We start from the raw sequence: 14,349 nt of genomic DNA on the forward strand, positions 1-14,349 counted from the left end.
CCAACATTCCAAATGTAGTGGCTGAATTTTTCCTTAAAAAAAGGATGGCTGCACAGAACTGGAGGTATAGAACAGGTTGCTGACGCACTATTTCTTGATTTGATCCAGAAAATTTTACCAGCTCCATGTTCACTCTGGATTTGCAGCAGTCTCCTGGCAATTCATTACTACTTCACAAGGTCCAAGGCAGAGATGGCAGTTGTGCAATCATGCTTCAGAATTATTTTTCACTAAAAAAATGAAGCTTTCATCTGTCCTTCGGAGCTTGGCTGCTGTGACATACGGCCAGCTTTGAGCCTGTATAAAAGCGCAGTATAAAATTGAGAGGTAACAGCAGGTATCTATGCAACATGAATGCAAATATTTATTCTTGAATTGCAGTCAGCACTTACAGAAGCTTGCTGTTGCTGGCCACAAATAAGAACGCTGAATATTAAAAAAACGTCGCGTTGGCGATAATTTACACATCAAATGAAGCCAACATCCTAAAGGCAGTAGCTGCATTTTTCTCTAAAAAAAGGATGGCTGCACATAGCAGGAGGTTGAGAATAGGTTGCTGATGCACTATTGATTTGATCTTGAAAAATGTTGACCACCTCCATGTTCACTCTGCACTTGCAGCAGAGTCTCCTGGTAATTCATGACTACTTCACAAGGTCCAAGGCAGAGATGGCAGTTGTGGAAAGCTGCTACAAAATTTCTTTTTCACTAAAAAATGCAGCATTCATCTGTTGTTCGGAGCTTGGCTCCTGTGGCATTTGGCCAGTTTTGAGCCTGTATAAAAGGGCAATATAAAAGTGAAAGGTAAACGTAAACCTCCATGCAGCATGAATGCAAATATTTAATCTTGACTTGCCGTCTGCACTTACAGAAGCTAGCTGTTGCTGGCCACAAATAAGAATGCTTAATATTTAAAAAAACGTCCTGTTGGTGATCACTTGCACATCAAATGAAGCCAACATTCTAAATGTGGTAGCTGCATTGTTCCCTAAAAAAGGATGGCTGCACAGAGCTGGAGGTATCGAATAGGTTGCTGATGCACTATTTCTTGATTTGATCTTGAAAAATGTTGACCAGCTCCATGTTCACTCTGGATTTGCAGCAGTCGCCTGGCAATTCATTACTACTTCACAAGGTCCAAGGCAGAGATGGCAGTTGAGCAAAGCGGCTTCAGAATTTCTTTTTCACTAAAAAATGCAGCTTTTATCTGTCGTTTGGAGCTTGGCGCCTGTGACATGCGGCCAGCTTTGAGCCTGTATAAACGCAATATAAAAATGAGAGGTAACAGCAAGCGTCCATGCAACATGAATGCAAATTTTTAATCTTGACTTGCACTCAGCACTTACAGCAGCTGGCTAGTTCATGGATTTCTGCATAGATGAACAACCTCAAAATCTTTGGAACGCTCACTTGCTGTCTTGATTGCTGGCCACAAATAAGAACGCTGAATATTATAAAAACGTCGTGTTGGTGATCATTTACACATCAAATGAAGCCAACATTCCATATGTAGCGGCTGCATTTTTCCCTAAAAAAAGGATGGCTGCACAGAGCTGGAGGTTGAGAGTAGATTGCTGATCACTATTTCTTGATTTGATCTTGAAAAATGTTGACCAGATCCATGTTCACTCTGCACTTCCAGCAGAGTCTCCTGGCAATTCATTCACAAGGTCCAAGGCAGAGATGGCAGTTGTGCAAAGCTGCTTCAGAATTTCTTTTTCACTAAAAAATGCTGCTTTCATCTTTCCTTCGGAGCTAGGCTCCTGTGACATACGGCCAGCTTTGAGCCTGTATAAAAGGGCAATATAAAATTGAAAGGTAAAAGTAAACGTCCATGCAGCATGAATGCAAATATTTAATCTTGACTTGGAGTCAGCACTTACAGAAGCTTGCTGTTGCTGGCCACAAATAAGAACGCTGAATATTAAAAAAACGTCCTGTTGGTGATCACTTGCACATCAAATGAAGCCAACATTCTAAATGTGGTAGCTGCATTGTTCCCTAAAAAAAAGATGGCTGCACAGAACTGGAGGTATAAAACAGGTTGCTGATGCACTATTTCTTGATTTGATCTTGAAAAATGTTGACCAGCTCCATGTTCACTCTGGATTTGCAGCAGTCTCCTGGCAATTCATTACTACTTCACAAGGTCCAAGGCAGAGATGGCAGTTTTGCGATGATGCTTCAATATTTTTTTCACTAAACAAATGCTGCTTTCATCTGTCGTTCGGAGCTTGGCTGCTGTGACATACGGCCAGCTTTGAGCCTGTATAAAAGCGCAGTATAAAATTGAGAGGTAACAGCAGGTATCTATGCAACATGAATGCAAATATTTATTCTTGAATTGCAGTCAGCACTTACAGAAGCTTGCTAGTTCATGGATTTCTGCATAGAAGAACAACCTCAAAATCTTTGGAACGCTCACTTGCTGTCTTGACTGCTGGCCACAAATAAGAACGCTGAATATTAAAAAAACGTCGTGTTGGCGATAATTTACACATCAAATGAAGCCAACATCCTAAAGGCAGTAGCTGCATTTTTCTCTAAAAAAAGGATGGCTGCACGTAGCAGGAGGTTGAGAATAGGTTGCTGATGCACTATTGATTTGATCTTGAAAAATGTTGACCAGCTCCATGTTCACTCTGCACTTGCAGCAGAGTCTCCTGGTAATTCATGACTACTTCACAAGGTCCAAGGCAGAGATGGCAGTTGTGCAAAGCTGCTTCAGAATTTCATTTTCTCTAAAAAATGCAGCTTTCATCTGGTGTTCGGAGCTTGGCTCCTGTGACATTTGGCCAGTTTTGAGCCTCTATAAAAGGGCAATATAAAAGTGAAAGGTAAAAGTAAACCTCCATGCAGCATGAATGCAAATATTTAATCTTGACTTGCAGTCTGCACTTACTGAAGCTAGCTGTTGCTGGCCACAAATAAGAATGCTTAATATTTAAAAAACGTCCTGTTGGTGATCACTTGCACATCAAATGAAGCCAACATTCTAAATATGGTAGCTGCATTGTTCCCTAAAAAAAGGATGGCTGCACAGAGCTGGAGGTATAAAACAGGTTGCTGATGCACTATTTCTTGATTCGATCCAGAAAATGTTGACCAGCTCCATGTTCACTCTGGATTTGCAGCAGTCTCCTGGCAATTCAAAACTACTTCACAAGTTCCAAGGCAGAGATGGCAGTTGTGCAAAGATGCTTCAGAATTTTTTTTCACTAAAAAAATGCAGCTTTCATCTGTCGTTCGGAGCTTGGCTGCTGTGACATACGGCCAGCTTTGAGCCCGTATAAAAGCTCAGTACAAAATTGAGAGGTAACAGCACGTATCTATGCAACATGAATGCAAATATTTAATCTTGACTTGCAGTCAGCACTTACAGAAACTGGCTAGTTCATAAATTTCTGCATAGATAAGCAACCTCAGCATCTTTTTGGAATGCTCACTTGTTTTCTTGATTGCTTTCTACAAATAACAACGCTGAATATTAAAAAAAACATCCCGTTGGTGAGCACTTGCACATCAAATGATGGCAACATCCTAAATGTGGTAGCTGCATTGTTACCTATAAAGGATGGCTGCTCAGCGCTGGAGGTTTAGAATAGGTTGCTAATGCACTATTTCTTGATTTGATCTTGAAAAATGTTGACTAGCTATATGTTCACTCTGGACTTGCAGCAGTCTCCTGGCAATTCATGACTACTTCACAAGGTCCAAGGCAGAGATGGCAGTTGTGCAAAGCGGCTTCAGAATTTTTTTTTCACTAAAAAATGCAGCTTTCATCTGCGTTTGGTGCTTCGCGCCTGTGACATACGGCCAGCTTTGAGCCTGTATAGACGCAATATAAAATTTAGAGGTAACAGCATGCGTCCATGCAACATGAATGCAAATTTTTAATCTTGACTTGCAGTCAGCACTTACAGAAGCTGGCTAGTTCATGGATTTCTGCATAGATGAACAACCTCAAAATCTTTGGAACGCTCACTTGCTGTCTTGATTGCTGGCCACAAATAAGAACGCTGAATATTAAAAAAATGTCGTGTTGGCGATAATTTACACATCAAATGAAGCCAACATCCTAAAGGCAGTAGCTGCATTTTTCTCTAAAAAAAGGATGGCTGCACATAGCAGGAGGTTGAGAATAGGTTGCTGATGCACTATTTCTTGATTTGATCTTTTAAATTGTTGACCAGCTCCATGATCACTCTGCACTTGCAGCAGAGTCTCCTTGCAAATCATGACTACTTCACAAGGTCCAAGGCAGAGATGGCAGTTGTGCAAAGCTGCTTCAGAATTTCTTTTTCACTAAAAATGCTGCTTACATCTGTCGTTCGGAGCTTGGCTCCTGTGACATTTGGCCAGCTTTGAGCCTGTATAAAAGGGCAATATAAAATTGAAAGGTAAAAGTAAACGTCCATGCAGCATGAATGCAAATATTTAATCTTGACTTGCAGTCTGCACTTACAGAAGCTAGCTGTTGCTGGCCACAAATAAGAATGCTTAATATTTAAAAAAACGTCCTGTTGGTGATCACTTGCACATACAATGAAGCCAACATTCTAAATGTGGTAGCTGCATTGTTCCCTAAAAAAAGGATGGCTGCACAGAGTTGGAGGTATAGAATAGGTTGCTGATGCACTATTTCTTGATTTGATCTTGAAAAATGTTGACCAGCTCTATGTTCACTCTGGATTTGCAGCAGTCTCCTGGCAATTCATTACTACTTCACAAGGTCCAAGGCAGAGATGGCAGTTGTGATACGATGCTTCAGAATTTTTTTTTCACTAAAAAAATGCAGCTTTCATCTGTCGTTCGGAGCTTGGCTGCTGTGACATACGGCCAGTTTTGAGCCTGTATAAAAGCGCAGTATAAAAATGAGAGGTAACAGCAGGTATCTATGCAACATGAATGCAAATATTTAATCTTGACATTGCAGTCAGCACTTACAGAAACTGGCTAGTTCATAGATTTCTGCACAGATAAACAACCTGAACATCTTTTTGGAATGCTCACTTGTTTTCTTGGTTGCTTTCCACAAATAACAACGCTGAATAATAAAAAACGTCCTGTTAGTGAGCACTTGCACATCAAATGAAGCCAACATCCTTAATGTGGTGCTGCATTGTTACCTAAAAAAGCATGGCTGCGCAGAGCTGGAGGTTTAGAATAGGTTCCTAATGCACTATTTCTTGATTTGATCTTGAAAAATGTTGACCAGCTCCATGTTCACTCTGGACTTGCAGCAGAGTCTCCTGGCAATTCATGACTACTTCATAAGGTCCAAGGCAGAGATGGCAGTTGTGCAAAGCGGCTTCAGAATTTCTTTTTCACTAAAAAATGCAGCTTTCATCCGTCGTTTGGAGCTTGGCGCCTGTGACATATGGCCAGCTTTGAGCCTGTATAAACGCTATATAAAATTGCGCGGTAACAGCAAGCGTCCATGCAACATGAATGCAAATTTTTAATCTTGACTTGCAGTCAGCACTTACAGCAGCTGGCTAGTTCATGGATTTCTGCATAGATGAACAACCTCAAAATCTTTAGAACGCTCACTAGCTGTCTTGATTCCTGCCCAAAAATAAGAACGCTGAATATTATAAAACGTCGTGTTGGTAATCATTTACACATCAAATGAAGCCAACATTCCATATGTAGCGGCTGCATTTTTCCCTAAAAAAAGATGGCTGCACAGAGCTGGAGGTTGAGAGTAGGTTGCTGATCACTATTTCTTGATTTGATCTTGAAAAATGTTGACCACATCCGTGTTCACTCTGCACTTCCAGCAGAGTCTCCTGGCAATTCATGACTACTTCACAAGGTCCAAGGCAGAGATGGCAGTTGTGCAAAGCTGCTTCAGAATTTCTTTTTCACTAAAAATGCTGCTTTCATCATTCCTTCGGAGCTAGGCTCCTGTGACATACGGCCAGCTTTGAGCCTGTATAAAAGGGCAATATAAAATTGAAAGGTAAAAGTAAACGTCCATGCAGCATGAATGCAAATATTTAATCTTGACTTGCAGTCTGCACTTACAGAAGCTAGCTGTTGCTGGCCACAAATAAGAATGCTTAATATTTAAAAAAACGTCCTGTTGGTGATCACTTGCACATACAATGAAGCCAACATTCTAAATGTGGTAGCTGCATTGTTCCCTAAAAAAAGGATGGCTGCACAGAGTTGGAGGTATAGAATAGGTTGCTGATGCACTATTTCTTGATTTGATCTTGAAAAATGTTGACCAGCTCCATGTTCACTCTGGATTTGCAGCAGTCTCCTGGCAATTCATTACTACTTCACAAGGTCCAAGGCAGAGATGGCAGTTGTGCAAAGATGCTTCAGAATTTTTTTTTCAGTAAAAAAATGCAGCTTTCATCTGTCGTTCGGAGCTTGGCTGCTGTGACATACGGCCAGTTTTGAGCCTGTATAAAAGCGCAGTATAAAAATGAGAGGTAACAGCAGGTATCTATGCAACATGAATGCAAATATTTAATCTTGACATTGCAGTCAGCACTTACAGAAACTGGCTAGTTCATAGATTTCTGCACAGATAAACAACCTGAACATCTTTTTGGAATGCTCACTTGTTTTCTTGATTGCTTTCCACAAATAACAACGCTGAATAATAAAAAACGTCCTGTTAGTGAGCACTTGCACATCAAATGAAGCCAACATCCTAAATGTGGTGCTGCATTGTTACCTAAAAAAGCATGGCTGCGCAGAGCTGGAGGTTTAGAATAGGTTCCTAATGCACTATTTCATGATTTGATCTTGAAAAATGTTGACCAGCTCCATGTTCACTCTGGACTTGCAGCAGAGTCTCCTGGCAATTCATGACTACTTCATAAGGTCCAAGGCAGAGATGGCAGTTGTGCAAAGCGGCTTCAGAATTTCTTTTTCACTAAAAAATGCAGCTTTCATCCGTCGTTTGGAGCTTGGCGCCTGTGACATATGGCCAGCTTTGAGCCTGTATAAACGCTATATAAAATTGAGCGGTAACAGCAACCGTCCATGCAACATGAATGCAAATTTTTAATCTTGACTTGCAGTCAGCACTTACAGCAGCTGGCTAGTTCATGGATTTCTGCATAGATGAACAACCTCAAAATCTTTAGAACGCTCACTAGCTGTCTTGATTGCTGCCCGCAAATAAGAACGCTGAATATTATAAAACGTCGTGTTGGTGATCATTTACACATCAAATGAAGCCAACATTCCATATGTAGCGGCTGCATTTTTCCCTAAAAAAAAATAGCTGCACAGAGCTGGAGGTTGAGAGTAGGTTGCTGATCACTATTTCTTGATTTGATCTTGAAAAATGTTGACCAGATCCATGTTCACTCTGCACTTCCAGCAGAGTCTCCTGGCAATTCATGACTACTTCACAAGGTCCAAGGCAGAGATGGCAGTTGTGCAAAGCTGCTTCAGAATTTCTTTTTCACTAAAAATGCTGCTTTCATCATTCCTTCGGAGCTAGGCTCCTGTGACATACGGCCAGCTTTGAGCCTGTATAAAAGGGCAATATAAAATTGAAAGGTAAAAGTAAACGTCCATGCAGCATGAATGCAAATATTTATTCTTGACTTGCAGTCAGCACACACAGAAGCTTGCTGTTGCTGGCCACAGATAAGAACGCTGAATATTAAAAAAACGTCCTGTTGGTGATCACTTGCACATAAAATGAAGCCAACATCCTAAATGTGGTAGCTGCATTGTTCCCTAAAAAAAGGATGACTGCACAGAGCTGGAGGTATAGAACAGGTTGCTGATGCACTATTTCTTGATTTGATCTTGAAAAATGTTGACCAGCTCCATGTTCACTCTGGATTTGCAGCAGTCTCCTGGCAATTCATTACTACCTCACAAGGTCCAGGGCAGAGATGGCAGTTGTGCAAAGATGCTTCAGAATTTTTTTTCACTAAAAAAATGCAGCTTTCATCTGTCGTTCGGAGCTTGGCTCCTGTGACATACGGCCAGCTTTGAGCCTGTATAAAAGGGCAACATAAAATTGAAAGGTAAAAGTAAACGTCCATGCAGCATGAATGCAAATACTTAATCTTGACTTGCAGTCAGCACTTGCAGATGCTTGCTGTTGCTGGCCACAAGTAAGAACGCTGAATATTAAAAAAACGTCCTGTTGGTGATCACTTGCACATCAAATGAAGCCAACATTCTAAATATGGTAGCTGCATTGTTCCCTAAAAAAAGGATGGCTGCACAGAGCTGGAGGTATATAACAGGTTGCTGATGCACTATTTCTTGATTCGATCTTGAAAAATGTTGACCAGCTCCATGTTCACTCTGGATTTGCAGCAGTCTCCTTGCAATTCAATACTACTTCACAAGTTCCAAGGCAGAGATGGCAGTTGTGCAAAGATGCTTCAGAATTTTTTTTCACTAAAAAAATGCAGCTTTCATCTGTCGTTCGGAGCTTGGCTGCTGTGACAAACGGCCAGCTTTGAGCCTGTATAAAAGCGCAGTATAAAATTGAGAGGTAACAGCATGCGTCCATGCAACATGAATGCAAATTTTTAATCTTGACTTGCAGTCAGCACTTACAGGAGCTGGCTAGTTCATTGATTTCTGCATAGATGAACAACCTCAAAATCTTTTGAACGCTCACTTGCTGTCTCGATTGCTGGCCACAAATAAGAACGCTGAATATTAAAAAAACGTCGTGTTGGTGATCATTTACACATCAAATGAAGCCAACATTCCAAATGTAGTGGCTGCATTTTTGCCTAAAAAAAGGATGGATACACAGAGCTGGAGGTTGAGAGTAGGTTGCTTATCACTATTTCTTGATTTGATCTTGAAAAATGTTGACCAGATCCATGTTCACTCTGCACTTCCAGCAGAGTCTCCTGCCAATTCATGACTACTTCACAAGGTCCAAGGCAGAGATGGCAGTTGTGCGAAGCTGCTTCAGAATTTCTTTTTCACTAAAAAATGCTGCTTTCATCTTTCCTTCGGAGCTAGGCTCCTGTGACATACGGCCAGCTTTGAGCCTGTACAAAAGGGCAATTTAAAATTCAAAGGTAAAAGTAAACGTCGATGCAGGATGAATGCAAATATTTAATCTTGACTAGCAGTCAGCACTTACAGCAGCTTGCTGTTGCTGGCCACAAATAAGAACGCTGAATATTAAAAGAACGTCCTGTTGGTGATCACTTGCACATCAAATGAAGCCAACATTCTAAATGTGGTAGCTGCATTGTTCCCTAAAAAAAGGATGGCTGCACAGAGCTGGAGGTATAGAACAGGTTGCTCATGCACTATTTCTTGATTTGATCTTGAAAAATGTTGACCAGCTCAAAGTTCACTCTGGATTTGCAGCAGTCTCCTGGCAATTCATTACTACCTCACAAGGTGCAAGGCAGAGATGGCAGTTGTGCAAAGATGCTTCAGAATTTTTTTTTACTAAAAAATGCAGCTTTCATCTGTCGTTCGGAGCTTGGCTGCTGTGACATACGGCCAGCTTTGAGCCTGTACAAAAGCGCAGTATAAAATTGAGAGGTAACAGCAGGTATCTATGCAACATGAATGCAAATATTTAATCTTGACTTGCAGTCAGCACTTACAGAAGCTTGCTGTTGCTGGCCACAGATAAGAACGCTGAATATTGAAAAAATGTCCTGTTTGTGATCACTTGCACATAAAATGAAGCCAACATCCTAAATGTGGTAGCTGCATTGTTAACTAAAAAAGGATGGCTGCGCAGAGCTGGAGGTTTAGAATAGGTTCCTAATGCACTGTTTCTTGATTCGATCTTGAAAAATGTTGACCAGCTCCATGTTCACTCTGGATTTGCAGCAGTCTCCTGGCAATTCAATACTACTTCACAAGTTCCAAGGCAGAGATGGCAGTTGTGCAAAGATGCTTCAGAATTTTTTTTCACTAAAAAAATGCAGCTTTCATCTGTCGTTCGGAGCTTGGCTGCTGTGACAAACGGCCAGCTTTGAGCCTGTATAAAAGCGCAGTATAAAATTGAGAGGTAACAGCATGCGTCCATGCAACATGAATGCAAATTTTTAATCTTGACTTGCAGTCAGCACTTACAGGAGCTGGCTAGTTCATTGATTTCTGCATAGATGAACAACCTCAAAATCTTTTGAACGCTCACTTGCTGTCTCGATTGCTGGCCACAAATAAGAACGCTGAATATTAAAAAAACGTCGTGTTGGTGATCATTTACACATCAAATGAAGCCAACATTCCAAATGTAGTGGCTGCATTTTTGCCTAAAAAAAGGATGGATACACAGAGCTGGAGGTTGAGAGTAGGTTGCTTATCACTATTTCTTGATTTGATCTTGAAAAATGTTGACCAGATCCATGTTCACTCTGCACTTCCAGCAGAGTCTCCTGCCAATTCATGACTACTTCACAAGGTCCAAGGCAGAGATGGCAGTTGTGCGAAGCTGCTTCAGAATTTCTTTTTCACTAAAAAATGCTGCTTTCATCTTTCCTTCGGAGCTAGGCTCCTGTGACATACGGCCAGCTTTGAGCCTGTATAAAAGGGCAATTTAAAATTCAAAGGTAAAAGTAAACGTCGATGCAGGATGAATGCAAATATTTAATCTTGACTAACAGTCAGCACTTACAGCAGCTTGCTGTTGCTGGCCACAAATAAGAACGCTGAATATTAAAAGAACGTCCTGTTGGTGATCACTTGCACATCAAATGAAGCCAACATTCTAAATGTGGTAGCTGCATTGTTCCCTAAAAAAAGGATGGCTGCACAGAGCTGGAGGTATAGAACAGGTTGCTCATGCACTATTTCTTGATTTGATCTTGAAAAATGTTGACCAGCTCAAAGTTCACTCTGGATTTGCAGCAGTCTCCTGGCAATTCATTACTACCTCACAAGGTGCAAGGCAGAGATGGCAGTTGTGCAAAGATGCTTCAGAATTTTTTTTTACTAAAAAATGCAGCTTTCATCTATCGTTCGGAGCTTGGCTGCTGTGACATACGGCCAGCTTTGAGCCTGTACAAAAGCGCAGTATAAAATTGAGAGGTAACAGCAGGTATCTATGCAACATGAATGCAAATATTTAATCTTGACTTGCAGTCGGCACACACAGAAGCTTGCTGTTGCTGGCCACAGATAAGAACGCTGAATATTGAAAAAATGTCCTGTTTGTGATCACTTGCACATAAAATGAAGCCAACATCCTAAATGTGGTAGCTGCATTGTTAACTAAAAAAGGATGGCTGCGCAGAGCTGGAGGTTTAGAATAGGTTCCTAATGCACTATTTCTTGATTTGATCTTGAAAAATGTTGACCAGCTCTATGTTCACTCTGGACTTGCAGCAGAGTCTCCTGGCAATTCATGACTACTTCACAAGGTCCAAGGCAGAGATGGCAGTTGTGCAAAGCGGCTTCAGAATTTCTTTTTCACTAAAAAATGCAGCTTTCATCTGTCGTTTGGAGCTTGGCGCCTTTGACATACGGCCAGCTTTGAGCCTGTATAAACGCAATATAAAATTGAGAGGTAACAGCAAGGGTCCATGCAACATGAATGCAAACTTTAAATCTTGACTTGCAGTCAGCACTTACAGCAGCTGGCTAGTTCATGGATTTCTGCATAGATGAACAACCTCAAAATCTTTGGAACGCTCACTTGCTGTCTTGATTGCTGGCCACAAATAAGAACGCTGAATATTATAAAAACGTCGTGTTGGTGATCATTTACACATCAAAAGAAGCCAACATTCCAAATGTAGTGGCTGCATTTTTCCCTAAAAAAAGGATGGCTGCACAGAGCTGGAGGTTGAGAGTAGGTTGCTGATCCCTATTTCTTGATTTGATCTTGAAAAATGTTGACCAGATCCATGTTCACTCTGCACTTCCAGCAGAGTCTCCTGGCAATTCATGACTACTTCACAAGGTCCAAGGCAGAGATGGCAGTTGTGCAAAGCTGCTTCAGAATTTCTTTTTCTCTAAAAAATGCTGCTTTCATCTTTCCTTCGAGCTAGGCTCCTGTGACATACGGCCAGCTTTGAGCCTGTATAAAAGGGCAGTATAAAATTAAAAGGTAAAAGTAAACGTCCATGCAGCATGAATGCAAATACTTAATCTTGACTTGCAGTCAGCACTTGCAGATGCTTGCTGTTGCTGGCCACAAGTAAGAACGCTGAATATTAAAAAAACGTCCTTTTGGTGATCACTTGCACATCAAATGAAGCCAACATTCTAAATATGGTAGCTGCATTGTTCCCTAAAAAAAGGATGGCTGCACAGAACTGGAGGTATAGAACAGGTTGCTGATGCACTATTTCTTGATTTGATCCAGAAAATGTTGACCAGCTCCATGTTCACTCTGGATTTGCAGCAGTCTCCTGGCAACTCATTACTACTTCACAAGGTCCAAGGCAGAGATGGCAGTTGTGCAAAGCGGCTTCAGAATTTCTTTTTCACAAAAAAATGCAGCTTTCATCTGTCGTTTGGAGCTTGGCGCCTTTGACATACGGCCAGCTTTGAGCCTGTATAAACGCAATATAAAATTGAGAGGTAACAGCAAGCGTCCATGCAACATGAATGCAAACTTTAAATCTTGACTTGCAGTCAGCACTTACAGCAGCTGGCTAGTTCATGGATTTCTGCATAGATGAACAACCTCAAAATCTTTGGAACGCTCACTTGCTGTCTTGATTGCTGGCCACAAATAAGAACGCTGAATATTATAAAAACGTCGTGTTGGTGATCATTTACACATCAAAAGAAGCCAACATTCGAAATGTAGTGGCTGCATTTTTCCCTAAAAAAAGGATGGCTGCACAGAGCTGGAGGTTGAGAGTAGGTTGCTGATCCCTATTTCTTGATTTGATCTTGAAAAATGTTGACCAGATCCATGTTCACTCTGCTCTTCCAGCAGAGTCTCCTGGCAATTCATGACTACTTCACAAGGTCCAAGGCAGAGATGGCAGTTGTGCAAAGCTGCTTCAGAATTTCTTTTTCTCTAAAAAATGCTGCTTTCATCTTTCCTTCGAGCTAGGCTCCTGTGACATACAGCCAGCTTTGAGCCTGTATAAAAGGGCAGTATAAAATTAAAAGGTAAAAGTAAACGTCCATGCAGCATGAATGCAAATACTTAATCTTGACTTGCAGTCAGCACTTGCAGATGCTTGCTGTTGCTGGCCACAAGTAAGAACGCTGAATATTAAAAAGACGTCCTTTTGGTGATCACTTGCACATCAAATGAAGCCAACATTCTAAATATGGTAGCTGCATTGTTCCCTAAAAAAATGATGGCTGCACAGAACTGGAGGTATAGAACAGGTTGCTGATGCACTATTTCTTGATTTGATCCAGAAAATGTTGACCAGCTCCATGTTCACTCTGGATTTGCAGCAGTCTCCTGGCAACTCATTACTACTTCACAAGGTCCAAGGCAGAGATGGCAGTTGTGCAATCATGCTTCAGAATTTTTTTTCACTAAAAAAATGCAGCTTTCATCTGTCGTTCGGAGCTTGGCTGCTGTGCCATACGGCCAGCTTTGAGCCCGTATAAAAGCTCAGTACAAAATTGAGAGGTAACAGCAGGTATCTATGCAACATGAATGCAAATATTTAATCTTGACTTGCAGTCAGCACTTACAGAAACTGGCTAGTTCATAGATTTCTGCATAGATAAACAACCTCAGCATCTTTTTGGAATGCTCACTTGTTTTCTTGATTGCTTTCTACAAATAACAACGCTGAATATTAAAAAAAACGTCCCGTTGGTGAGCACTTGCACATCAAATGAAGGCAACATCCTAAATGTGGTAGCTGCATTGTTACATAAAAAGGATGGCTGCACAGCGCTGGAGGTTTAGAATAGGTTGCTAATGCACTATTTCTTGATTTGATCTTGAAAAATGTTGACAAGCTCCATGTTCACTCTGGACTTGCAGCAGTCTCCTGGCAATTCATGACTACTTCACAAGGTCCAAGGCAGAGATGGCAGTTGTGCAAAGCGGCTTCAGAATTTCTTTTTCACTAAAAAATGCAGCTTTCATCTGCGTTTGGAGCTTCGCGCCTGTGACATACGGCCAGCTTTGAACCTGTATAGACGCAATATAAAATTGAGAGGTAACAGCATGCGTCCATGCAACATGAATGCAAATTTTTAATCATGACTTGCAGTCAGCACTTACAGAAGCTGGCTAGTTGATGGATTTCTGCATAGATGAACAACCTCAAAATCTTTGGAACGCTCACTTGCTGTCTTGATTGCTGGCCACAAATAAGAACGCTGAATATTAAAAAAACGTCGTGTTGGCGATAATTTACACATCAAATGAAGCCAACATCCTAAAGGCAGTAGCTGCATTTTTCTCTAAAAAAAGGATGGCTGCACATAGCAGGAGGT

The sequence above is a fragment of the Amblyomma americanum genome, chromosome 5 (assembly GCF_052857255.1).
Source record: "Amblyomma americanum isolate KBUSLIRL-KWMA chromosome 5, ASM5285725v1, whole genome shotgun sequence".
Taxonomy (NCBI): Eukaryota; Metazoa; Arthropoda; class Arachnida; order Ixodida; family Ixodidae; genus Amblyomma; species Amblyomma americanum.